The 27,118-nt window shown below is 43.1% G+C and overlaps 1 long non-coding RNA gene across 1 annotated transcript in view; it reads left to right on the forward strand.

Moving 5' to 3' along the window:
• Nucleotides 1-5,736: 5,736 nt before the first annotated feature.
• LOC127683457 (uncharacterized) overlaps nucleotides 5,737-27,118 on the forward strand; it is a 31,893-nt gene continuing 10,511 nt past the window's right edge. Inside the window, exon 1 of the long non-coding RNA XR_007977546.1 lies at nucleotides 5,737-5,907. This is a non-coding gene — a long non-coding RNA (uncharacterized LOC127683457). The remainder of the gene's footprint in view (nucleotides 5,908-27,118) is intronic.

Genomic DNA, 27,118 nt, shown 5'->3' on the forward strand with positions numbered 1-27,118 from the left:
AAACAACCTGATTGCCTTTCTCCCAAGAGCTATCAAATGCCAATGGCGCCTCAGCTAGGGGTGAAATTTGTTCCCAAGTCCCCTCTCCATGCTGGGATTTTTCTGTCCTGAGTTTGCACGTGTCTGGTACAGGCTGTCACGGACACTTTGACTTCCTGTGTATTGCTCCTCTGCTGTGTCCAGCAAGCAGTCTCTGTACAACCATTCAGCAGCTCTGCCTTTTTCACTCTTGCTGTGCCTCTAACTTGTAGTGATCCCCGACCCTTTGAAGAAGATAGTGTGATTAGATAGATGTCCCACTTAGGGCTGAGTATCTCTCAGTCCTGTGTGCTCTGTGCCATGACTGGTTGTGGGCTCATGGATGCTACCCAATGAGGAAAGTAACCATCAGTCTTAGCGATCTGGGAGCCCTGTGAACCACAGCAATGCCTAGCCTGGCAAGATGCACCCATTGGTGCGATTGTGGAATAAATACCATGGCGATAAGGAACTCCTCCCCAGAGCTCACATGTTAGACAAGGTGAAATCCATACCTGGAGCCATTATCAGGTCTAGAACCTGTGGCTACTCAGGTCATAGGTTCCAGAGAAGAAGCGTATGCTGTAATTCTGCTAAATGGACACAGGATTAAGCCAACTCCTAGTGACTTGGTGTTACACCCATACATTGGCATATCTTTCAGTCTCCATCAGAGAAGCTCTATTTGCAGTAGATGATTAATACAAAGATCCACACCCAGTGAAGGCGCAAATGATAAACTTCTTTCTTAAAAGACAACTAGTGTATGTGTGGAAAAACAAAACTGGGAAGATGTCTCAGCTGGGAAAGTGTCTCCATGCAAGCCCAAGGGCTAGAATTCAACCCCCAGCATCCCTGGAGAAAAACAGAAGCAGGAGCACTGGGCAGCTAGAGATGGGAGGCTCTTCAGAGTTCACCCCCCAGCCCAGAAGCCAAGGAGCTCCTGATTCAGTAAGAGAATCTACCTCAAAATCCAAGGTGAAACCCAATCAAGGAAGACACTTAACACTAACCTCTGGCCTACACATGCACATACACACACACACACACACTCACTCACACATGCATGCAAGCATGCACAGCAAAACAATCCCAGAGGCAAACTCATTATCCCTAAAGGTGGGCTCGCTTGAGACTAAATTTTAAAATACAGAATAATATGGTTGTTTTGTTTCTTTCTTTTCTTGTCTCCTGAACATTTGTTGATAGATGATAGATACATTTAAGATAGATGTCATATAAAAATAGTAGATTATCCATAGGCAAAAGGTAGAGATACATTAGATCATAGATGAATAGTACATGATAAATAGGTGGTAGGTAGATAGATGGATGGATTATAGATAGATGACAGACAGGCTAATGTTATTTTAAAATGCTGCCCCTGAGAATGATAGTGATCTATGAATACATCTTTTTTTTTATTAAATGAGTTTGGAGGAATTTTCTTAATGATCTGACACTATGAAACCCAAAGACAAACACAGCACTTTATCTAAAATACCAGTATTACACTTTCTCTAAATACAGAACACTATTTTTACTAGGAATTTGGCAAGCACTTTCAAAATGGCATTTTCTGTTTTCATTCCTTGAGAATTTCCTAACAACCAAGATGCATAGAAATTTTAATATGCAGCTGTAATCTCTCAATATTTATTACAGAAATTTAATTGTTTATGATTTCATAGCAGTTGTTTAATCTCCTTAAATACTAAGTTTTAAGTTCTCTTGCAATCTGGCCAAGTGATGGGGATTTCAGCCTGCTTTTCTCTCAGCATTCCTCGGACCTAGCATGCAATAGTTGGCATTCTGCACACGGCTGGCCAGTGACCAGGAATACTCTTATAAATGATGAAAGGACATTAATTCTCACCAGTAGGCCTGTCCAGACCGTGTCCAAAGCTCACAGGGCCGTATTTCCTGCCACCTCAACCCCCACCCCCATCCCATAACCTGTCTGTAGAACCATGACCTGTTTGATTTTACACTCAAGTTTTTCCTACCTCGCCACACATAGGAAATAATGTTCACTTTTCATTCCATATCCACGTGTTTGTAATGACACAATTCTGCAAGGTATCCAGAGCTGGGTGAGGGGAAGGCAGCCCAGCTGGACCCTGACAGTAAGTCATATAGTAGATAAAGCTTTCCATTAGACTTTTAAAGCCCTAAGGGACCATGACTATAGCCAAATCCAGCCCCTGGATGTCCCAGATAAGGAAATTAAGGTCTAGGGACTCGGTGGCTTGGGGCTCAGTGTCCTGGAGTTCACATAGGGAAGGGCTTTGAGGCCTGAAGGCTTTTGGGGGTAGGGAAACTTAAAAAACAAGGATGTATTTACTACAATTATTCCCCACAAGATTCTCCATCTACTGCTCTGTCTACCATACCATATTGTGCCCCAGACATTGAAAGTTGCCTTGACTCTGTGCTGTGCTTTTTACCTTAAGGAACTGATGACACACAACTGGCCATGTTTCCCTTAATGTGTGGATGTCATAGAGAGCTGAACTAAAGGAGTCAGTTTGCCACTGTGGCTGCAGTGTGGGAGGAACTGCCAAAGATGGAGCTCAGGAAGTTTGGCAGAGTGGGAACTTTAAGCCAAAGAAGCCAGGGAGGGAACAAAGAGGGATTATCCGGATCAACTAGCCAAAGAGGACAGAAGACAAAGGTCTCAAGATTCATCAAAGTCTTGCCAGTGGGCGAGTGCATGGATTTTATCCTGACATGGGAGAACTCTTTTTCAAAGCACTGGAATGAGTATATTGCAGTCCTTGGTTTCCTTTTCCACTGTGGAAAACATTTCTTGAGTTTAGCTCTATTTCTGGAGTGTCTAGCTTAATGCTTGCAATATTAAGTAATGAGCACCTCAATAAAAGTGGCGTTTGTTTAAAAGTGAATTAGTAATTAGGAAGCTTAGCCAGGTAGCCAGAAAAGGCAAGTCAAGCTAGTTACTTTGAAGTCAATGAATGTTGAACAAACCTTGAGTTCTCTAAACGTTGACACCTTAAAGTTGCGACTTTGTACAACTAGTTGGTTTTAATAATAAACCAGTTGTTCTCTGGCTAAACTTATGTTTAAAATTTTTAATAAAAATCAGTGGTTGGGCTGGAGATGGAGTGGTAGGTAGAATATTTGCCTATCACGCAATGCCTGGACTCCACATCAAGTACCATATAAACCAGACATAGTGTGGCACACCTGTAATCCCAATGCTTGGGAGAAGGAGGAAGGATCCAAAGTTTAAGTACATTCTCAACTACATTGCAAGTTTGAGGCCTATAGCCTGTGCTACACGAGAGAAAGCAAACCTGCTCTGGATGTATCATTTTCACTCATTCTCAAAAGCTATAAAATTCAAGGCTGGGGTATTACTTCGTGATTAAAATATTTTCCATGTAAGCATAAGGACCACAATTCAGTTTCCTAGCATCCCTGTAAAAGCCAGCTCAACCACCTGTAACCCCAGGGTAGGAGACAGTGAACAGTATCTCTGGAACTAGCCAAGGCAAATTAGTAAGCTTTGGGTTCAAGTAAAAGACACTGTCTTGATTTCTAAGGTAGAAAATAATTGAGAAAGAAATCTGAGATCAACCCTGGGTTATCATACACACATATGCACGAGCATTACAACATACATTCTCCTACACATATGCAGATATACATGCATGCGTATGATCACAGATACACACATAAAACAGGAAGTTCGAATTTGGGAGGCACAAGACTTTGCCTATCCCAAACAATCTAAACATCACCCAAAGAAACAAAAACAGGAGGAAAACTAACAGATAAAAGTTGGTTGGAAAGAGGCTTTGGATTTTTACTGAAATCATTGGTGAGCTCCCAGGAAGGTAGCACTGACCTGCCTTCTCCAGTCCCAGATGATCTAGGCAGCATGGGTGCACCATGCTGGAACTCTTGGAAGTTGTAACAGAACCACACCAAAGACTCCTATTGGGCCAGACAATGGAATGAGTGTGTGTCATCGTGTACCTCCCCCAAGTTCATGTGTTGAATTCTTACCTCCCAGGGTGATAGCCTAAGGGGCTTAGAGAAGGGCAATTGGGTCCTGAGGGCAGGGCTTTGTGAACCAGTGGCTTTCTGAAAGATTGTCTAGAATGAATGCTTCTCCTTTTCCTGTGAGGACCCAGCCAGAAGGTGCCATTATGAGGAACAAGTTCTCATGGGACACTAAATCTTTTGGTATCTTGTCTTTGAACTCTCTAGAACTATTAAGAGATCAATTTATGTTGTTTCTAAACCACCTTGGTTGAGGCATTGTGAGCTAGCAGCTTGTCTATAATAAGATAGCTCATCCAAAGCAGTTCGCCTCATAAGAAGTTTAAAGCTCTTGGTTTCTCAGCAGTTGGACTATACTAGAAGTCACCTTATTCAAGCAGCACTAAGAGCATTAGTGGGTTGAATCCACAGTATCCTCTGCCCATAGACTGTTACAGGCAAAATACAGGAGCACCTTTCGTAGGGATCTTTCTCCAAAGAAGTGGCACAGCCCATTCGAGCCACCGTTGCCAGTCACACCTAGCAGTCACCTTGTTTCAGATGACTATGTTCTGAAATATGATTATCACTATGCTTAAAACCCAACTCTGCAATTTGAGATTATTTTAAAAACAAAAACTCTTATTTGAAAAATTTCAAATATGTAAAAGTAGAGTTTACGTAGCTTCTCTGACGACATCACCAGCTTCCACAGCTATGGGCAAGGCATCATGCTTAGTTTTAACTATATCTTCGCCCCAACCAGGCTTCATTTTCTTGGGTGACTCTCTAAAAATCAATCTTTGCCATCACATCATTTCACCTATAAATATCTCACTACATATCTCAAGAAAAGGAGATCTACTTGAGTGAGGCCTGCTGAGTGGAGTACTTCCCAGTCAGAGTTTGGATAAGAGGAGAGGAGGGGGGCGTGACTGGTATTGGAGAGAAGCCCATCAAGCAACAAGTGCTGTCAGGGGTCATAGGTCACAACATCAGTGACAGCCACGTTGATGGCTTGCTGCCCCAGTTTGATGCAATGAGCAAAGTAGTCGTAGAATCTGTGTTAAATGTGTAGGTGAGTTAGCAGTGGTTCACAGATGCTACCTCTTCCATTGTGGCAACTTTCAAAGAGTAATGTAAGAGGTTCATGGCAGGAGAACCGGGCTCCGGAGCCATGATGCTTAACCGCCGTCAACCTGACTAGATTCTGAATCACCTAGGAGACACACTTCTATTAGTGAGGGCTTCCAGACTGACCCGGGTGGGGTAGGGAAGAGAGAGAGCACGGGAGGAATGGAGAGGGAAGAAAGAGGGAGGGGGAGGGATAGAGAGACAGAGACAGAGAGACAGAGGTAGAGAGACAGAGGCAGAGAGACAGAGACAACGAGTCAGAGACAGAGAGAGAGAGCTCAGCAGCAGCATTTGTCTCTTCTTCCTGACTGCAGGTGTCATGTGACTCGAGCTGCCTGGAGTCCCTGTGGGCAGACTTTCCTCTAGGTATGTTTGTACTTTGAATCTGTGAGCCTGGTTAAGCCCCTCCTTCTTCCTTAAGTTGCTTTGTCAGGCTCTTTGCCACAGTGATGAGAAGAGCAGCTAAAGCCAGGAGCATGTAGGAAGCTGAACCATATCTTCTCAAGTGGTCTGGAAGTTGAACAAAGGGGGGAGGGGCAGGAAAACCACAATGTCACTGTCACACTTAGAAGGAAGCGTGATACCAACCAGCTCAGAGAAGATGTTTTACATGGCCGCATTTATAGTGACCTTCTGCAGAATTATTAGCATAATGACTGGAAATGCAAGCAACTTTACTGATGAATGCTTATAGCATTAAAGGCTATCTGCCAAGCATCTACTGGCGACCCATCTGGCTCCCAGGCTCAGGTCAGTAGACTTTAGGCATCCTTAGTTTTCATTCTCTGATGGGCACTATACCAGTCATATATATATATATATTGGATTTGGTTTTTTCGAGATAGAGTTTCTCTGTATAGCCCTGGCTGTCCTGGACATAACTCTGTAGACCAGGTTGGCCTTGAACTCAGAAATCCACCTGCCTCTGCCTCCCAGAGTGCTGGGATTACAGATGTGTGCCACCACTGCGCAACTTATATATTTTTTAATAAAATGGAATAACAAACCTTTTGATGAAATTGATAGGACCTTTTCCCTTGTACCGTATCCAAGATTTGTGGCAATAAAACTTTTACTTCTGCTCATAATTCAATTATTGGAAAATTCTGCTTTACTAGCATCTAACAAAACAACCATGATTTATTCTTCATATTATCTGATTTCTGGTATGGTAGTTTGAATAAAAATGGTCGCCATAGACCCATAGAGAGGGGCATTATTAGGAGGTGTGGCCTTGTGAGAGAAGGAAGTATGTCTAATTTTATTTCTGCTACTTGTGGATCAAGATGTAGAACTCTCAGCTCCTTCTCCAGCACCACGCATGTCTGCACGCTGCCGTGCTTCCCACCATGATGATAAGTGGCTAAACCTCTGAACCTGTAAGCCAGCACCAATTAAATGTGTTCCTATGAGAGTTGCCATGGTCAGGATGTCTCTTTACAGCAATCAAAACCCTAAAACATCCAGTCATACTTTATTTGTATGCTGTTTTCAGGTATTCTTAAGCATAATAAAATTTCATATGCATGGTCTTCTCCCAGACAGAGACTAGATGACCCTGAATGACAGTCTCTGGATGGTACATGCCATTAATCCCATTAATCCCTGGAAGCTGGGGTAGGAGGTTTGTAAGGTTAGGGTCAACATGTGTCACATACAAGAACCTTAGTGAGGGAAATGAGAGACAGGCAGAGCAACCGACTGACCAACCAACCGACAGACAACAGACAGATTGATAAGGAGAGGGCAGGATGGATGCAGTTACATTAGCATCTTGTGTAGGGTACATTAGGTTAGGTCTTAAGGATTAAACTCCTACTAGTCTGGTCAACTGGTAGTAAGAGAAACTATACTTTGCGGAGTTAGTTCACTGGGACTTGGAGGTTAATGCAATTCTCTGTTTTACGAAATATATATAAGACATATATATATAAGACCTTAATACAAAAGGTCTCATTTGGTCCAGACTCACTATGCTGTCGAAGGTGACTTTGAACTTCTCATCTTCCTGTCTCTACCTTCAAGTGCTGGCAGAATTGTATGTGTACTTCACCACACTCAGTTTTGTGCGGCGTTGGGGATTGAATGTAAGGCTTCATGAATGTTAGGCAAAGACTTTCCCAACTGAGCTACCAACCCAGCTCCCATCTTAGTAACGATAGAATAACGTATGAACAAAAGATTAGAAGAAAATTCATGGGTAGTGCAATAATGGTCATTGATTTCTAGTTCGTGTTTCAGATTTTCCTTCCTGCTCTTCCTCTTCTGTGGCAGGGCCTCACTGTCTGGCCCAGGCTCACCCAGAGCCTTCCATACTTGTGTGTTGGTGCTCATGTGGGTTTACCTGATGTTTACTATGTGTTTTTTTTCTGTATTAGAACATTTAAATCAAAAGTGATGTGTTTAGTTCATTTTAGTGTTGATCAAGTTGGCTAAAAATAATAAACATTGCCTCTGAAAGTAAAAAAAAAAAAAAAAAAAGGAGAGGGCAGGATGAGTGGAGAAAAGTAAAGAGAGGAGAGGGAAAGAGATGAGAGAAGAAAGAGCAATAAAGGAGGGGGGAGGGGAGAAGAAAGGGAGCACAAGGGGTGAGCGAACCTCGGCTGCTGCTTTAAAACGCAATTTTTGAGATATTCTTACACAGCTCATATTTTTAAATTTTAATGTAATGCTATTATGTGTGTGTGTGTGTGTGTGTGTGTGTGTGTACATAATGTGTGCATGAGGGGTGCACAGTCTGTGTAGAAGTCAGCAGACAACGTTTATAAAACTGGTTTTCCCTTCCACCTTTATGTGGGGTTCCAAGGACCAGGCCTCTAGGCCTGAGGAGTAAAGCCACCTTACGAGACCCTTGGGCTCTATTTATCAAGGGAAAAAATCAAACTCCATGAAGATCAAAGCAGGTATTTAATTCATGCCTTCTGAACTCTGCTTGCTGGATGCTTTTGATCACTTGGACACTATTGACCCTGTCACTAGAGAAAATGCACATTTGTCATTTCTGCTCATAGCGTCCTGAGACAATCTGAAGGTCTAGAATGTGGATCTGGGGCATTTGGCTGGAATGTCCCCTTCCAGTCTCGCGCTCTGCTGTGCTCAAGGAGGCCACTATCAATAGGACCTGCATGCTCTCTTGTTTCTTTAGAAGAGAACAGTGTGTGTTGCCAAGACCCATGGACATGACTGGGAAGATAATCTGTAGTCACATGATGTAGTGGAAAAAGCCTCAGATTTGGTAGAAGAAGACCTAGATTCTGCGATGATCTTCCAGTGTTTTGGAAAATCACCCAGCTTTTTAGGGAGACAAAGATAGGCTTACATTAGGAATGTATGGTGTGGAGAATCCTACAGAACGATCATCCTCACCTCACAAATTAGGAAACTAAAACTTAGGTAAAATAGTACAGCCAAATAAACACTCAGTTTATTCATATTCACCTTAAGAACAGTCAGACTTGTGTCAATTTGTAACCCTGGCCTTTCCCCTCAGATGACAATGACAGCCGTCCATCTACATCAGACACTTCCTCAGGGCGGCTACTCCCCCCACCCCATGCAGGCCTGCAAGCCGAAATGACTCGGTCCTTATGGTTTTGTATATCTAAGTTCTTAATAAGAATCTCTGGAGCTGCAAGAAAAAAAATTGAAAAGGACTGCTTCCGCTCTGTTGTCCAGTCTCCGTATTTGCAGAGTTTATTAACAATAGGAACATTTTTTGATGAGGGATAAAACATGCTCAGGTGGCTGGAGAGCAGCTCAGTGGTTAAGAGCACTGGCTGCTCTTGCAGAGGACCCAGGTTTAGTTCCCAGTGAGGCTGACCACAGTGGGCAGAACCCCAGCACCAGGAGATCTAGCACTCTCCTCGGGCATCAGTGGGAAACTGCACTGTATGAAAGTGTACACATACCCCCACATAGGCACACTGGAGCACACGTAATGAAAAAGTAGATAGCACATAGGATGTGGTATGCGTCCTTCAGTCAGGAAGAGTGATATTAATCACTGTACGACAACTTTGGTCAATATCTGTATGGCAAGGGCAAGGCTACAGTTGGTAATGCGTGCGCCTAAGGATCTGTGTTAAGATCCCAATACCATCATCACCTTCTCCCAAAGAACATCTAGCATAGAAAAAAAGAAAGGAAGGGAGGGAGGGAGGGAGGAAGGGAGGAAGAGAAAGAGGGAGATGGGGGAAGGGGAGGGGAGGGAGGGGGAAAGGGAGGGAGGGGGAAGGGGATGGAGAGGGGAGAAGGAGAGGGAGGGGGAAGGGGAGAGAGGAGGAAAGGGAGGGAGGGGGAAGGGGGAGAGGGGGAAGGGAGGGAGAGGGGAAAGGTGAGGGAGAGGGGGGAAGGGGAAGGAAGAAAACAAGGGAAGGAAAGATTCTTAGCAACCTTCTAAAACCCAGGTACAATGGCCATGCATCTGAAATCTTAGTATTGGGGCCTGGGGGTGATGAATGGATCCATAGAATTCATTGCTATCCAGCATAGCTAATCTGTAAGTCCCATGTTCTCTAAAGGACCCTCAAAAAACACAATATGCATAAAAAATGCAACATTGACCTCTGGTCTCCACCCACACTATATATACTTATACCTATACATACTTGTGCACATATGCACACACACTGCACGCACGCACACAGACACACACACACAAACATACTCGTAGTCACACACACACTCATACACTCTCACACACAAGCACACACTCTTTCTCTCTGTCACATAAACACAACACCCCCACACAACACACGTGCACACACATACTCTCATTCACACACAAACACACATGCCATGCCCACACACCATACACACACACACACACACACACACACACACACATGTACACACACATATCTCTACAACAATCAACCCACAACCTTGGCAGCCTGTTTCCCACATCGGAAAATGCATATCAACTTTGAAATGGCTTTGGCTGATAGAGTAGATTTGAAAGCTCTATTTAGTGGGTGATATCACAAAAAAGGTTTTGAATGTTCATTTATTAATACAATAGTAAATGAATAATTGCATTTTAAACACCCATGAATTTATTTTCTCACATTGTTATTTCAAATGATCTACCTTCTTTTAAGATATTTTTTTAAAAAAATAAAATGTAATAATTTGAAATTTTTGAGAAATTTCAAATCTGATCATTGGGTTTGTAATAAGCTAAAGTATTATTAAGTATTAGTTGGAGGCAATGTTTTCTTATCTATGATTTTGAGACCGTCTTTTCCTGGCCAGCACTCATTTGGTGAGTTGCAAAACCATATGAAATGGCATATCTGGTGTGGAGGTCACAGGAAGTGGCCTCTGGGTCTGCTGATGTATTTATAGCCTGAAGTTCAGAGTCAAAGGGGAAATCTAAAAGTTACCACAAGCTGACTCGTGGACGGAGATCATCCTTAACAAGATTAAAAATGCAGTTGGCCCTCAATCCCTCTTCCAGGGCCTCCATCCCTCAGTGAAAATATTTGGCAGAAATGCATCTGTGAGATTCACGTACAGATTTTAATAGAGAGTCGTCCGGTGGCTTCCTTCAGCATCAAAGCTGCTTGTACGGCCTCAGCGCTGGAGTAGGTGCTATCCACCACGCAGTTGTCGCAGTTGTCGGTCGCTTGTTGCTGCGTCCAAAGCTGCATAGAAAGCAGCTTAAGGAAGGAAGAACTTATTTAGCCTCGGATTAAGCCCAGGCCATCCAGCCAGCCAGGTCCATTGCTTGGGCCAGAGGCAAGGCAGAACTCTAAGATAGGAGCACAAGGTGGTGGAGGCCGTCCACCTTAGATCGGCCTGGAAGCAGGCAGACAAAGCCAGGAGCACTGTGTTCTGTCCAAGACCTCCTCTCTTACCTCGGATGGCCCACTTTCACGGCCTGGGCCCCACCTACTAGTGTCGGCCTCTTCCCAACAAGGACATCCAATTACAAATATGCCGATGGACTAATCCATTGACTTCATAATTCAAACGGTCCTCAGTGCTTTGGCTGACTAGCTGGACATGAGTGTTTTGTGGGAATACTTCCATATGACTATATGAATGCTATGGGGAGGTTATAAGCAAATACTACAACATTTTATATAAGAGATTTGAGCACCTGTGGATTTTATCCATAAGGAGATTCTTGGGCCCATTTTCCCTGGATAGCAAGGGATAATTTATACTTCTTTAATAAATGAAAGCACATTCCATCTCCATTTCTCATATATATATATATATATATATATTACATGTGTCTGTGTGTGCGCGCGCGTGTGTGTCTGTGTGTCTGTGTGTCTGTCTGCGTGCGTGCGTGTGTGTGTGTGTGTGTGTGTGTGTGTGTGTGTATGTGTGTGTGTCTGTGTGTCTGTGTCTGTGCGTGTGTGTGTGTGTGTGTCTGTGTGTCTGTGTGTCTGTGTGTCTGTGTCTGTGTCTGTGTGTACGTGTGTGTGTGTGTCTGTGTGTGTCTGTGTGTCTGTGTGTGTGTATGTGTGTGTGTTTGTGTGTGTGTCTGTGTGTGTGTGCTTGTCTGTGTGTCTGTGTGTCTGTGTGTGTGGCTGGGTCTGTGTCTGTGTGCGGTCTTTGAGTGCAAGCATGCATGTGTCATGGTGAGGATGCAGACCTGGAGGCTGACAATCTCAGTGTCTGTCAGTCTTGGCCTTCTGCCACATTTGAGATGAAATCTCTTCCTTGTTCTTCACTGCAGTAAACTGGATTTCTGGGAATTATCCTATTTCCATCTCTCACCTCGTCTCAGCACTGAACGCTGGGATTATAGGTGCATGCTACCGTGTCTAGCTTTCCATGGGCCCTGGCCTTCAGAGCTCAGGTCCCTGCTCTTGCTTGGAGAGCAAGCTATTTACCCACGTATGCCACCTCGAGATCCACCCCACCTTAAATCAAGAAAACACCAGCTCTTAACTTTGTGGTGCTGTCATGTGGATTAAGTGAGGACGTCTATAGAAATTTGTCAGAAGAACGACCAGCAAAACTTCACTGTTGCTGCAATGCTAATTCTATGGCTAAGACTGCGCTGTTCACATCCCTCTGCAGGGTTTTAGAAGTGGCCCTTATGTCCTGCTCAGCTCATCATGCAGACTTTCATTTTTTGCAAACATGCATTTTTCTATATTGGCAGTTGGGATTTAATTAAAGTGGACCTTGGTGCCTTATAATAATCAAATTACCGACAAAGGCCTGGTCACTGCACCCAGAATCTGTGCCCACTCTCTGATGTTGAGTCTTTGTACCCTGTGTCCTTCTCCTTACCCCATGTTCTTTCTCTACAATAGCAGCCACTGGCACCACAGTAGCAATACCTGCCTTTTACGAAGCATGTGCTCTGTGGCTGTGGCTTATTTCCATTGTCCAATTTAATGGCCACAGTGGGTTTGCCGTATTATTCTTTCTCAGTTGTACAGCCAAGAAAGCTTAAGTCAACTTAAAGCACTTGATTAAAACTCCAAAGCTCAAAAGAGATGAAGGCAGAGATGCCTTATTCTAAAACCTGTTCCGGCTATTAGCCCCAGGCAACCACTAATTGACTTTTCTGTATCATAGAATCTTTATACATAAAACTCTAGATTTACCTATTTTGGACATTTTCTGTAAATTGAATGTGTAAGCTTTTGTGACCAGTTTCTTTCATATAACATAGTGTTTTCAAGGTCCAGTGTCTTAACATGTCTGGATATGTCATTCTTTTTTGAAAAAAAAATTTTTTATTGTATTTCAGTGTGTGTGTGAGTGTGTGTGTGTGTGTGTGTGTGCCCCATAGCACCATGTATGGAGTCAGAGAACAATTTTCTGGAGTCTGTTCTCTCCGCCTTTGTTTTTAAGGCGGACTCATATTTCTTCTGTACCATGTGCTACAGGATGATCGGCGTGTGAGCTTCCAAATGACTCCCCTGTCTCCACACCTCACTCCCGGGAAGACTGCTGGAGCTGCAGCCGCGTGCTGCTGCATCTGGTTTTCTTTCATGGGCTTGGTTGGAGGAGGACTTTTACCTGCTGAGCCATCATTCCAACCCTTGACTCATTCTCTTCATGGCTGGACAACAGTCTGTTAGACACATATATTGTGTTTTGTTTACACATGCATGAAATGGAGACCTGGAGGGTTTTTCTTTTCTTTTTTTTTTTTTTTATCTTTTTTCCTGTTATGAGTAATGGTACTTTAGCATAAGGACACATTTCCAGTCGTCCTACTGTTGGGTCACATGTCAACTGTAAGTTTAAGATGTTAAGAAACTGCCAACCTATTTTCTAATGTGGCCACCCTTTTTATGTTACCAGAAACACAAGTTTCTTTGTGTTATGAAGATTTGGTCTCTTTTGCACATTTTCTGTAGCCACAGGAAGCTCTTCTGCTGGATTCTCAAGGCTAGAAGGGCAGGGTAAAGAGAGGAGGATGGATTGAACCTTGATCCTGGGGAGCTGGTATCACTTACCATTCTCTTTGCTGTAATGAAACGCCCGGTGCACGCAGCCTAGAGGAGAAGGGTTTGTTTTGGTTCCTGATTTCACAATGGTTTCATTGCATCCTAGTGGACAGTGTGGGAGCAGAAGCTGGAGGCAGAGGGTCGCACTGCCCCTGTGGCTGGGAACACAGTGTCAGAGTGTCACCCGCTCAGTCTGGAACCCTAGACCACAATGGGGACTCACTTTCACCTCAGTTCAATCTCTGGAAAGAGCCTGCAGTATATCTCCTTGGGGATTCTAAATTCAGTCAAACGGACGATGATGATGAGCTGTCCCACAGAGGCCATCCAGGTTATGGTATCTTAACTCTCCAGAAACTCCAAGCACATGTAAGTCATAGTTTCATGCAGTGGAAATTTACCAGTTTTCTAGATGTTTCCTATTCTGCTTCCTAGAGGTGTCTCAAATACACAGGCTGTCTGCTCCCAAGTATTCCCTGTCTCAGCCTTCATGGAAAATCACATTAGTCAAAATTTCTTAAGTGAAAAACAGCTAAATGAGTAAAATCAGCAATAAGGGATCAAAAAGCTACAAACAATTTGCCCTAAAGGAATTCCTCCTGTTATTTTCCCACTATGAACCTAGTGCATTAAAATATTTATATTCATAAAATAATAATAAATGTTATTTTTTAAGATAAAAGATTGCTTCCCTTTTCAACAAATGGTGCTGGTTCAACTGGAGGTCAGCATGCAGAAGAATGCGAATTGATCCATCCTTGTCTCCTTATACTAAGCTCAAATCCAAATGGATCAAGGACCTCCACATAAAGCCAGACACTCTGAAGCTAATAGAAAAGAAACTGGGGAAGACCCTTGAGGACATCGGTACAGGGAGAAAGTTTCTGAACAGAACACCAATAGCGTATGCTCTAAGAGCAAGAATTGACAAATGGGACCTCATAAAATTACAAAGTTTCTGTAAGGCAAAGGACACCATCAAGAGGACAAATCGGCAACCAACAAATTGGGAAAAGATCTTCACCAATCCTACATCAGATAGAGGGCTAATATCCAATATATATAAAGAACTCAAGAAGTTAGACTCCAGAAAACCGAACAACCCTATTAAAAAATGGGGTACAGAGTTAAACAAGGAATTCTCACCTGAAGAAATTCGGATGGCGGAGAAGCATCTTAAAAAATGCTCAACTTCATTAATCATTAGGGAAATGCAAATCAAAACAACCCTAAGATTTCATCTTACACCAGTCAGAATGGCTAAGATTAAAAATTCAGGAGACAGCAGGTGTTGGAGAGGGTGTGGAGAAAGAGGAACACTCCTCCACTGCTGGTGGGGTTGCAAATTGGTACAACCACTCTGGAAATCAGTCTGGCGGTTCCTCCAAAAACTGGGCACCTCACTTCCAGAAGATCCTGCTATACCACTCCTGGGCATATACCCAGAGGATTCCCCACCATGTAATAAGGATACATGCTCTACTATGTTCATAGCAGCCCTATTTATAATTGCCAGATGCTGGAAAGAACCCAGGTATCCCTCAACAGAAGAGTGGATGCAAAAAATGTGGTATATCTACACAATGGAGTACTATTCAGCCATTAGAAACAATGAATTCATGAAATTCTTAGGCAAATGGATGGAGCTAGAGAACATCATACTAAGTGAGGTAACCCAGACTCAAAAGGTGAATCATGGTATGCACTCACTAATAAGTGGTTATTAACCTAGAAAACTGGAATACCCAAAACATAATCCACACATCAAATGAGGTACAAGAAGAAAGGAGGAGTGGCCCCTGGTTCTGGAAAGACTCAGTGAAGCAGTATTCGGCAAAACCAGAACGGGGAAATGGGAAGGGGTGGGTGGGAGGACAGGGGAAGAGAAGGGGGCTTATGGGACTTTCGGGGAGTGGGGGGCTAGAAAAGGGGAAATCATTTGAAATGTAAATAAATTATATCGAATTAAAAAAATAAAAAAAAAGATTGCTTCCCCCAACTAATCTATTATAAAAAAATTATAATTTTTGCCCTATAAGGAAGTCTGGAATTTTAATTAACTACTATAGCCTACTTAGCATTATGTGATTAAATATGCATTTCCATCCAGTTTGCTCAAAAGGCTTTCATCATCATCATGTTTCTGTGTTAGTTACATCACTTCTCCCAACCAGTGACCAAAACCACTGGACAGAAGCAGCTCATGTGCCTGGAGGTGTCTCTCATGGGAGGACAGTGTGCGTGCTGGTGAAGCTCTGTCAAACAGTGATGTGTGTGGCAGTTCCTCTACATTTTATCAGACTAGTAACCCGTGAACCAGCTCTGAAGCTGCGGTCTGTATCTGCTAGCGAGGCCACGTGTCCCAAAGGTTCTATAACCTCCCATAAAGGAAACAAGGGACTAAATGTCCAAACATGAACCTGTTGAGGATAGGTAAGATCCAAACACACAGTACTCCCAGACCTGCAGGCTCCACTATCTAGTAATGCAGAGGGAGTGTGTCTAGTCTAACATTCACTAAACTCCTGTCATTAACTGATATCACATTAAAAGTAAGTTATAACCAGTATACACTGGTACAGAGACTACATTCCCGTTCCAAAAGGAGAACTGGAAGGCCAGTAAGCACAAACCAAACAAAAGGAACAGCACACAGGGGAGGGGCAGCACCAAAGTCTATAGCTCTGTGTCTGGGATCTGCAGACTATGGCGGCATCATCTGTACTCCAACAGGCTTGGGTCTCCCAACCCTATAACCTCATGCCTATGACACACACAGGCTTTGGAATAGCTACTAAGCTGTTGGTACAGCTGCTAAACTTGTTGCTTGTAACAATCCTTAGTAAGTGCTCTTGGCACTCTAGCATCCTGGTACCTCAACTCACAGCTTCAAGCTCTTGCCTCTGCGAGCCTCAGTGCTGCAAGCTGAGCCTCCAATGTGTCATGTGGCCTCGCTGAATTCTTTTCTCTATCCTTGATACAAGCCTTCACACATCTCACACTCCTATATTATAAACACCTGTGGGAGGGGCCCTAAGTGGGCAATGCCCAGGCCAGCTGTCAGCTTGAGATACAGCTTTGCCCTCTTGGATGTGGGTGATTTGCAGCAAGTAGCCTCTAAGGGCCTAGGCAGCTGAGTTAGGGAGAGCACATTCCCGTCGAGCCCAGTTCAAGAAGGGTTCACCATAGCCACACCTACTTCAAGAACTCGCCTTTCAAATGAATTTGCATTTTTTTAATGTCCTGGAATCTTCAGGAGGAATATGCATATACACATACACACACACACATACATACATGCATATGTGTATATGCATGTGCAAGTGCATATGCATATGTATAAGTATATGTATATGCGTGTGCCTGTGCGTGTATATGTATGTGTATGTGTATGTGTGTGTGTGTGTATGTGTATGTGTATGTGTATGTGTATGTGTATGTGTATGTGTATATGTATATGTATATTTATCAACTCCTTCACCCTGTGGATCAGGGAACATCATGGAAGAACCATCAGACTGGCTGTAGGAGCTGGAAGATGAGAGTGGTGTAAATGCTGTCTGCCGGATACGACAGGACTTGACTGTTGTACTCACACTCTCCCAGCAGCTGTGGCTACCAGTGCAAGACCTGAACATGTTCAAGACAGCCAAACCCTCAGCGTGCATGAGGCCTTAGCTGACAGAGAAGATGCTGACAGGTCATGGTGCCTGAGGAAGGAACTGCCTTTCTTTTTCCTGAGGACACGGCCCTGATAAGTTCTCCATGCACACACACACACTCACATGCATGCACACACATGCATGCACACACACACATGCACACACACACACACTCACATGCACGCACACACACACACACACACACACACACACACACACACACGCATGCACACACACGCACATGCATGAGCATATGCACATGCACACGCACACAGGAACACACATACAGAAGTCCAGGGAGAGTCAAAGAAAAGAAATGGGGGGATATGATCAAAATTCATTGTGTGTGTGTGTGTGTGTGTGTGTATGAAATTCTCAAATAATCAATTTTTAAAATTAAAAAAGAAAACTCATTGGTCTTCTTTGACTTTACGTTTCCATGCCACATGTTCAGTTTGCTTTCATTTTCATTTTCCTATTTAATTCTCATGCATAGAATTCCTGCCACAATTTTTAGTCTAGGGCTCAGTGGCTTCCTTAGGATGCCATATTCAGGAAGTTTTCAGATTTTAAATCCTATACAACCAATTTCTCTGAAGTATTTTGTGACACGAAGAAACTATTTTCAACCTAATTGCACGTGGTACCTGTGATGGAGACAGTGAGATACAGGTATGCAAAAACTTTTTGCTACCCTTGTATTCTGGCAGTGTGAGTCGGTTGTATTATCTATATTTTTATTGTTTGTTTTGATCTGTTGTTTTTAATCACCTGTAGCCTAAGCAAAGAAAATAGAAAATATTTTAATTGAAATAATCCTTGAAATACTAGGCTCTAAAATAATGAAAACTTTACAAAATGTAATAGAACCAGGGAGGGAAACGCAAACAAATGAGACCAGAAAAAAAAATAAACATTGGTTTAGTGGTGAAGGCTCTGCTCAACGAAAGAAAAATCTCATCTATTGTCTAAATAGGTTGTACTCTTTAGGGAGCGCTGGGACTCAAACCTGGGGCCTTGAACATGCTAAACAGGAGCCTCACCACTAAGCTGTGTCTCCAGCACCCTCCCTGCTCTTACTTTGTTAAGAAAGAAATCCAAGGCTGTGATCTCCAGGAGACATTTCCCATAAATAGCACACACTGGACTCAGGAGGAAGGGTCGGGAGGCCAAACAAGTAGAACGGCCTCCCTTGACTCACCCCCCCCCCCCCCAGCCATAAATAATCCAGCTCTATCGATGCGAAGGTGTCAAGGTTGGGAAGCAATTGCAGTTCAAATTCCACAAGCCACCAACAGCGGTGGCTGCAAAGCCTTGCCCATGTGAGCCACTAGGAAGGAAGGAAGAGGCACATTCTCACCAGAGCCTGTAGTGTTTCTTCCTTGTGAATAACCTCAGCTGTGCATGGAGACCCTCGATGGTCTTCCAAAGATGGTGTGTCCTTTATCATGTCATTGTCCTTAGGAGGATTATGCATGTGTGAGCCTGAGGGAACTTGGGCATCAAAGAGAGTCTTGGTGTCTCCCCGCCCCCAAACCTCGCTCTGCTTAAAGTCATAAGCCTCATTTCTTCATCAGGTGGGACCCATGATTCCCAGCTTCCTGCCTTGATCCTAGATCTGAGGAAGTAAGAGTCCCAACAGAAGGAAGAGAGATGCGTAAGGTATGAAGGAAATGTCCAGGAGGTATAGGAAGAAGGTGATACACCTTACACCGTGCTACATTGTGATGCTCTGTGTTGGCTAAGAGGATAAAGAATTTGTGTGGTGTGTATGTGTGTGTGTGTGTGTGTGTGTGTGTGTGTGTGTGTGTGTGTATGTGTGTGTGATCTACAAGACAACTGAGGCCTCAGCTGCCCTCATGTGTCTCTAGGTGGGGCAGTTTGCAGAGGTTTTCTCTTTGAGTTTTTATAGATTTCCCGGAACAAAATCAGCATTGCCAGCCAATGAGTGCAAGCATCCCAAGACGGTTGAGCCAGCCACCCCAGTCAGGTCCCTCAAGGGCCTCCATATTCCAAAGGGCAGGGTGTGAAAGACTGAATGCTTTACCAGAGCTGAGGTGAGGTTAGAAAGACATATCTGCATCCGTGAGCCAAAATCTGGGTGATAAGACCGCCATCACTCAGAATGTGATGGCCTCCAGGGTCTCCCTCTGCTGGGGAGACGGTTACCTCCTTTTCTACTTTCCAATGTCCTGGATGCCCAAGTGCTTGAGCGATACCCAGCCAAAAGCCTTGTGTTTGCTTCTCTAGACAAATAGACCGAGGCTTGTTTTGCATCATGAATTCTGAGGGTCTGCACACTTTGACTCAGTAGCCAAGACTGCCAAGACTGTGTTACTAAGACCTGGGGCAGAACAGGAAAAAGGAGTGAAGGTTGTAGGTAGATTATCAGACAGAGGCAGAACAGGAAAAAGGAGTGAAGGTTGTAGGTAGATTATCAGACGGATGGGTTCACCGTCCTCCGTGAATAGTTCCTCCTACTGTTGGAAGTCTCAATTTCCAGCCTGTAGGAGTTCTGGCACCTGGTGTTTGTTATTGCTGATCTTGATATAATCCCTGCCATCAACGTGGAAGCATTCTGGTTCCCATTCCAGAGGAAGCAGGGAAGTTGAATTACTTCGCATTGTAAGTGTTGACTTTTAGACCGATGCCCTTACAAGGCCAGCATCTCCTTTTCTGTGCCCCGGGGTAATTAAAACTCGCTCAGTGGACTAGTCCAAAGTTATAGGGGAGGGAAAGTCTGGATCTGGGTGTAGTCTTAAAATGGAGCTGTGAGGCATAGCAGTTATTGTCATTCCCCAAACACAGCTTGACTCAAAATAGTTTATTCCAGAGACAAATGTGAGTGCCCGTGGCCAGGGAACGTGAATTCAAGTTGCCCTGATACTACGTTTCAATGTGGGAACAGGTATATGATATTTTTATAGTGTCAGAACAAAGAACGTTATTGCCCTAGTCCTAGGTCCCCTCAGACAATCCTTGGGGCTAGGGGGTGATTCCGGAGCCAGATGAGAAGCAGAGGCAGATTCATTTATTGCAATAGTGGAGAGTGCATTTCTATCCTCCTCCATGTCCCTGCACTCCAGAACAGCGCAACCTACACAATTGGCACTAGGTGATTGGCTGCCCGGGTCACGTGCTCTGTCTTTGTTGTTCTCCTGGTGTCAGGCAGGTAAATGAGAAAGTGCCTGCTACATGTACATGGGGTATTAAAGGCGCTGGTTAGAACATGCTGACTCACTCCTCCTACAGAAAGTGACAAATCAAAACATTTATAAATTATTTTATTTTTCATTATTTGTATACGGTGGGAGAAGAGGGTGCGTATGCGTGCGTGCTTGGTGTTCTTAGAGGCGTCAGATGCCCCATGGAGCTGCAGTTACAGACGGTCATGAGCCACGCAGCAGGGTGCTGGGAACTGAACTGTTGTCCTCTGGAAGAACAGTGCAGCCTCTCGTGACACTTACTAATGATGTTGGTGGAAACACCAAGTAGGTGGGTGTCCTGTTTGCTGTTTTCTGCCAGCTCCACACAAGCTAGAATTATCTGGGAAGAAGAACCTCAATCGAGAAAATGCCCATCGGATTGCCTGTAGGCAAGTCTGTAAGATGTTTACTTGTTAATGGCTGATGTGGGAGGGCTCAGCTCGCCGAAGGCGGTGCCACTCTTGACCAGGTGGTCCAGGTTGTGTCAGAAAGCAGACTGAGCAAGCTATGAGGAGCAAGGCAGTAAGCAGCATCCCTCCGCAGCCTCTGTGCCAGCTCCTCCTCCAGGCAGAAGGAGTCCCTTAGGTTCAGGTCTTGATTACCTTTACTGATGGATTGTAGTGTAGAGCTGTAAGCTAAAATAAACTCTTTCAAGTTGCTTTTGGTCATGGTGCTCTATCACAGCAACAGGAACCCTTAAGGAAGATAGTAGAAGAATATAGCGAAGTGGGATCGTCTCTGCCTTAGGCTTCAGATGCAATCTGATGTCATTCTTAGCCTTCGTGTTGGGAGACGCTACGGGCTTGTTACGAATACGTTTTAAAGAATTTGATAGTCAAAAGGAAGTTAGGTCAAACATAGGGGTAGACAATAAGTGACTTCCAGCAAGCCTAAAAATAGCCCAAGATGATTTGCCTCTGGTCTGCAACATTCTAGTGCTCTTGGTCTCAAAGTTCAGTTATCTGATCATGCAGAATCTTTAACACAGATGTGGCCACACAAACACACACACACACACACACACACACACACACACACACACACCAGCTTCAGTTCTCATGGTCTATGCACTACAGAACGATGTGGCTGAACCACGTGGTGTTTAGCAGTGATGGATAAATTTCTTCATTTACTATATTGAGTCCAGACAATCTAAGGAAATAGAAGTTTTCCCTATTTGCCTATAAATAGTGAGAAGTCTGGAAACAATTTGCTTGTGCTGGATACAGGTTCAGGTAGAGGGGTATAAGTATACAGGCTTTTGAAAAGTGAGTCCTATTCAAGAACTTTTCCCCTGTGCCCATGTCATCAAGGGTCTTCCCCAGTTTCTTTTCTATTAGTTTCAGTGTGTCTGGTTTTATGTGGAGGTCTTTGATCCATTTGGAGTTGAGCTTGGTACAAGGAGATAAGAATGGATTGATGCGCATTCTTCTGCATGCTGACCTCCAATTGAACCAGCACAATTTGTTGAAAAGACTATCTTTTTTCCACTGGATGCTTTCAGCTCCTTTGTCAAAGATCAAGTGACCATAGGTGTGTTGGTTCATTTCTGGGTCTTCAATCCTATTCCATTGATCCACTTGCCTGACATTGTACCAATACCACGCAGTTTTTATCACTATTGCTCTGTAGTAAAGTTTGAGGTCTGGGATACTGAATCCCCCAGAAGGTCTTTTACTGTTGAGAATAGTTTTAGCTATCGTGGGATTTTTTGTTATTCCAGATGAATTTGAGAATTGCTCTTTCTAGCTCTATGAAGAACTGGGTTGGGATTTTTATGGGGATAGCATTGAATCTGTAGATTGCCTTTGGCAAGATGGCCATTTTAACTATATTAGTCCTGCCAATCCACGAGCATGGAAGATTTTTCCATTTTTTGAGATCTTCTTCGATTTCCTTCTTCAGAGATCTAAAGTTCTTGTCATATAGGTCTTTCACTTGTTTGGTTAGAGTCACCCCCAAGATACTTTATGCTGTTTGTGGCTATTGTGAAGGGTGTCATTTCCCTAATTTCTTTCTCAGTCTGCTTATCCTTTGAGTATATAAAGGCTACTGATTTGCTTGAGTGGGAAGGGGTAGATGGAGGAATATGGGGAGGGAAGAGGGCTTATAGGACTTGCGGGGAGTGGGGACCCAGAAAAGGGGAAATCATTTGAAATGTAAATAGAAAAAAATATATCAATAAAGGAAAAAATTTTAAAAAAAAAAAAAAAGAAAAGTAAATCCTAATAGTGGTTCCCTGATTGCCACATGAGGTTTCCCTTCTAGTCACCTCCACAACTCAGAAGCCAACCCATCCTTCTTCTGTGGACTGACTAATGTCTACCACATAGAGAACCTCAAACAACTTCCTTGATGTTCCGTTAAGATTAGCCCTGCTGCCGTTTCTGTCTAGTTAACTAAGAGGTTTGTGTGTAAGTAAACAGCCTGACTTTGGCAATTAAAGTTTTGTGGTAGGAGTGAGGAGCTACAGCTGAAGGGCGGGAGAGTGGTTGAGAGAAATTTTAAGTATGGAATTTCTTTTCTTTTTTCTTCTTCTTCTTCCTCTTCTTCTTCTTCTTCTTCTTCTTCTTCTTCTTCTTCTTCTTCTTCTTCTTCTTCTTCTTCTTCTTCTTTTCTTTTTTTTTTTTTTTTTTAGAAATAGCACTGTTAGAAGAAATAACACTGGGGAAGGAGAGGGAGGACAAGGAGGAGAGAGTGAGATACGCACAGAGTAAGAGAGAGATAGAGACAGAGAGACATAGAAAGAAGAGAGGAGAGGATATGGGGTTTGTGTGTGTGTGGGAACTAGTTTTAGCTTACTTTCATTCCTTACCAACCATACCAGGACCTTATCTCCTAGGTGATTTAAGATTTTCTCAGGCTGAGAGTAGTAACCATCACTTGCCTTTTCTTGTTTGGAATATTTTATTGAAATAGAGTGAAACAAAAGTGTAGTCTCTGAGATCTGTTTGTGAGTGGCAGACTTACAATCATGCAGAGATATTTAATGTCCTTGCTAATGACACACAGTGGATTTTATATTATACTAAGCCCAGGCCTTTTTCTACCCAGGACTTTCAAATCAGAGAAGTCTCACAGGTACCATTTGGTTCATAGAATCTTCTAGATGATCACAGACAGTACTGATATCTCCATGAGCTGGAGTAATTTTTTACCATACTTGAACCATGATATGTATAATTATTATAAACTTTGTTTTGTTTTTATATTGTTAATTTTAATGTGTTAAGTAAATATTAACTATTTTTTTGTTCAGGGAAGTTGGTAGCATTTATGATTCTCATAAAACCATCTCCTATATGTATTTCTAAACTTAGAAGTGATGATTGACCCAATTCATTTAAGGTTAATTTTCACTAATTATAATTAGTTAATTCAGCATATTTTACATTTAACTTATAAGCTGGTTATCAAGAATATACAAAGACAATAAAAAGACTTGAGTTCCTAAAAAAAAAAAAAAGGAAGAAGAAATAACAGTTTTGACTGATGCAGACTACGGATTTCTGAGCGACTGCATTGATCACAGGTGTACACGTTCTCTGAACTCTCCCTTCTGTCCACGCTTGGCTTTGGCTTGGGGCCTTATCAGTCCACTGCCCTAGTTCCTGCAGCGTGATCAGTGAGCACTGACTCACTAGGCTAGAGAATAGGCCCCACCCTGCAACCGAGAAATCACCTTCAGAGGAACTTGCTTTTCTGCTGGAAATTGGTTTAGAAAATCAGCATGCCTCTGTTTTCCTTTCTCTATTACTTCTTTCTGTTTCCATTTCTCTTCCTTCCTTCTTACCTTCCTTTCTTCTTCCTTCCTTCCTTCCTCCGTCTCTTCCTACTCCTCTCTCTCTTGTGTGTGTGCCCATGTGTGTTATACAAGTCAGCTTATAACCAAATTTGGGATATCTTTCTAATAGCATGATCTGGGGGAAGGGTCCCTAACTTATCATTTATCACCTGACTTCTCTACCTCACCCCCCCACCAGATCCCCCTTCATGTCTCTGCTTCTATAATTCTTGTGTCATTTACACTTTTCCAAGCTGTCTTTCACTGTTTTGCAACACATGTAGGTGCCTATCTAAGATGCAAGGGTTCCCGTGTATATTCTGTAAGTGCTGTCTTGGGCTGTCCCAGGCATAGGACCTTGGCAAACTTGTTTACATTATGCGTTCCTGCTGAAGACGGATTGACCAGAACTGAAGCACATCCGGGACCCAACTGCAGCCACACAGGCTCTTCTCTCAAAAGAATTTAAATCTGGGCCTGACACAGGCCATGGGTTACTAGGCTGGGTACTTGACTTCGGAACTCTCTGCAGCACGACTTAACGCCAGCTGTCCTGTAAAATCATCTGGGGCACTTAAAAAAATATATGCAACTGTCTGTGCTTATCAAGGACTATGAAAACATATACAGCAAATGTCCCATTAATTCTGAGGCCAGATATCTGGCCAAATGGATTCAGATTCATAATTTGGTTTATTTAGTGTCATTTTTCTAATGGAGATTATTAAACCTGACCCTCAAATTTCTCCAGCTCTCACTGAGATTTTATTTTACACAGGAATTATATGAAACTCATTTACATACTATTTGTTTAAGTCTCCAGTTTCTGCATGAAGACATAAATTTTCAATGTGTAATTGGCGTGGTTATTGTGCATGCTTGAGAAATAATATTTGATGATGTGATACTTGTCTACAGTAGGCAATGATCCAGTCAAGGTGATTAGGTGTATCTCCTTAAATGTTTTTTTTTCTGTGTTGGGAATTTTGAACTCCCCCTTTCTAGTTCTATGTAAAGTATATAAAAATTGTGGGAGCTGGAGAGATGGCTCAAGGTTAACGAGCACTGGCTAGTCTTTCAGAGGTCCTGAGTTCAATTCCCAGCACCCACATGGTAGCTCACAACCATCTGTGATGGGATCTGATGTTCTCTTCTCTTGTGTGTGTGTAGATAGATCATCCATATATGTAAACAAATAAATAAAAATTTGTGAAAGTTGGTGAGGTGGCTCAATGGGTCAAGACTCTTGCCCACAGCCTGATGGACTGAGCCCAGTGCCTGGAAGCACCATGGTAAATGCTGAGAGTTGATTCCTGAAAATCGTCCCATGATCCTGGCACAGGAGTGGCTTGGCATGACTGCAACACCCTTCCCCTCCACACTCCACACAGATACACAGTCAAAACATGAAATAGAGTACTTTACAGTTGACTAGAGTCACTCTCATCCCGAATGTACAGTGGAAGTCTAGAACATTCTCCTCGCTAACGGTGGCTTGGTGACTATGATCTGACTCCCTCTCTGTGTGTGTGTGTGTGTGTGTGTGTGTGTGTGTGTGTGTGTCTGTCTCTCTCTCTCTCTCTCACTAACACACACACACACACACACAACTCACACCTGTATGATTGTTACTATTCTCTTTACCACCATGAGACACGTGGGAGCGATGGCATGCAGTGTCGACTCTGCTTGGGTTGTCCCTTCACACTGTCGTCCAGTCCCATCCACATTGCTGCAGTGGACAGTGCTTCCTTCGTGGTGTGGCTGAGTGATGTTCCATTGTGTGCATAGATCCCTCTTTCTGTATCCATTCATCTCCAGGGGACCCTTAGGATGACTGTGTATCTCAGCTATTGTGAAGGATGCTGTGAGCACACTCTCTCTTTGATATACTGACTTTGGACTTACATAGTAATTTTGATCTTTAAATTTTCATACTCTCCTTCCATAATAGTTTACTTATTTACATCCCAACCAACAATACATAGGAGTTCCCTCTGCATCCTCATCAACTTTATTTCTCTTGCCTTTCTAGTAAAGTTATTCTCATTCAGGTAGAATGGTAAACCTATTACAATTTTGAATTATGGCTCCCTGACAATGAAAATGGTGAATCTTTTTTGGGTCGCCTGTACGTGGAAAGATCATCTTCTGAACTGATCAAAGTCATTCCTCACTGCCAGTGCGCTTTACTTAGGGTTGGGTCATAAGTTTCATTTTTCAAAATGAATTTATTTAACATACATTCTAAGAGGAAATCCTTTGTTTAAAGCCCTGCTGAGTGCTATAGGAAACGAAGGAAGGGGAAGAAAGTAAGTAGCTTTCCGTCTGTCCCCGCTTCCTGGAGAGCCAGCCAATAATCACCGTGTCAAGGGGACAAAGGTCATAGTACCAGAGTATCATACCAAAGAAGGACTCTTGCGAGGCTTGCTTCTGCAGCAATCGTAGGCTCTGCTTAGTCTGTTGTGTGTACAGTTATCTATTATTTCCATTGTGGAAAGAATCAGGGGTTGGCATCATTCAAATTATGCCCATGAAAAGATGATGCAGCCTCCCCAAACAGGCTCATTTGAATCTAGATAAAACCTATCCTATGGTCTGCATCTTACAGCTCTCATTTGAATTCCTCACTCGGCTCCACGTTTGTAAGCCGTGCTCGCCCTTCTTTTTATTGTTTGTCTACTTTTGAAAATAACAAGGAAATGGGGTGGGAAATGGAAAATTACTCCGCTGGAAAAGCCAACCTTTCTAAATGTGAGCTTTTGATCATTTAGAAGTAGTCTACAGAATTTCCAAATGTACCCAGATATCCCCCACAAGCATGTAGAACTGAAATAGTCCCCGGGCTAAAGAGAATATAATACTAGTAATATTTACTGACTA

Source organism: Apodemus sylvaticus, chromosome 4 (genome assembly GCF_947179515.1).
Source record: "Apodemus sylvaticus chromosome 4, mApoSyl1.1, whole genome shotgun sequence".
NCBI classification, from domain to species: Eukaryota; Metazoa; Chordata; class Mammalia; order Rodentia; family Muridae; genus Apodemus; species Apodemus sylvaticus.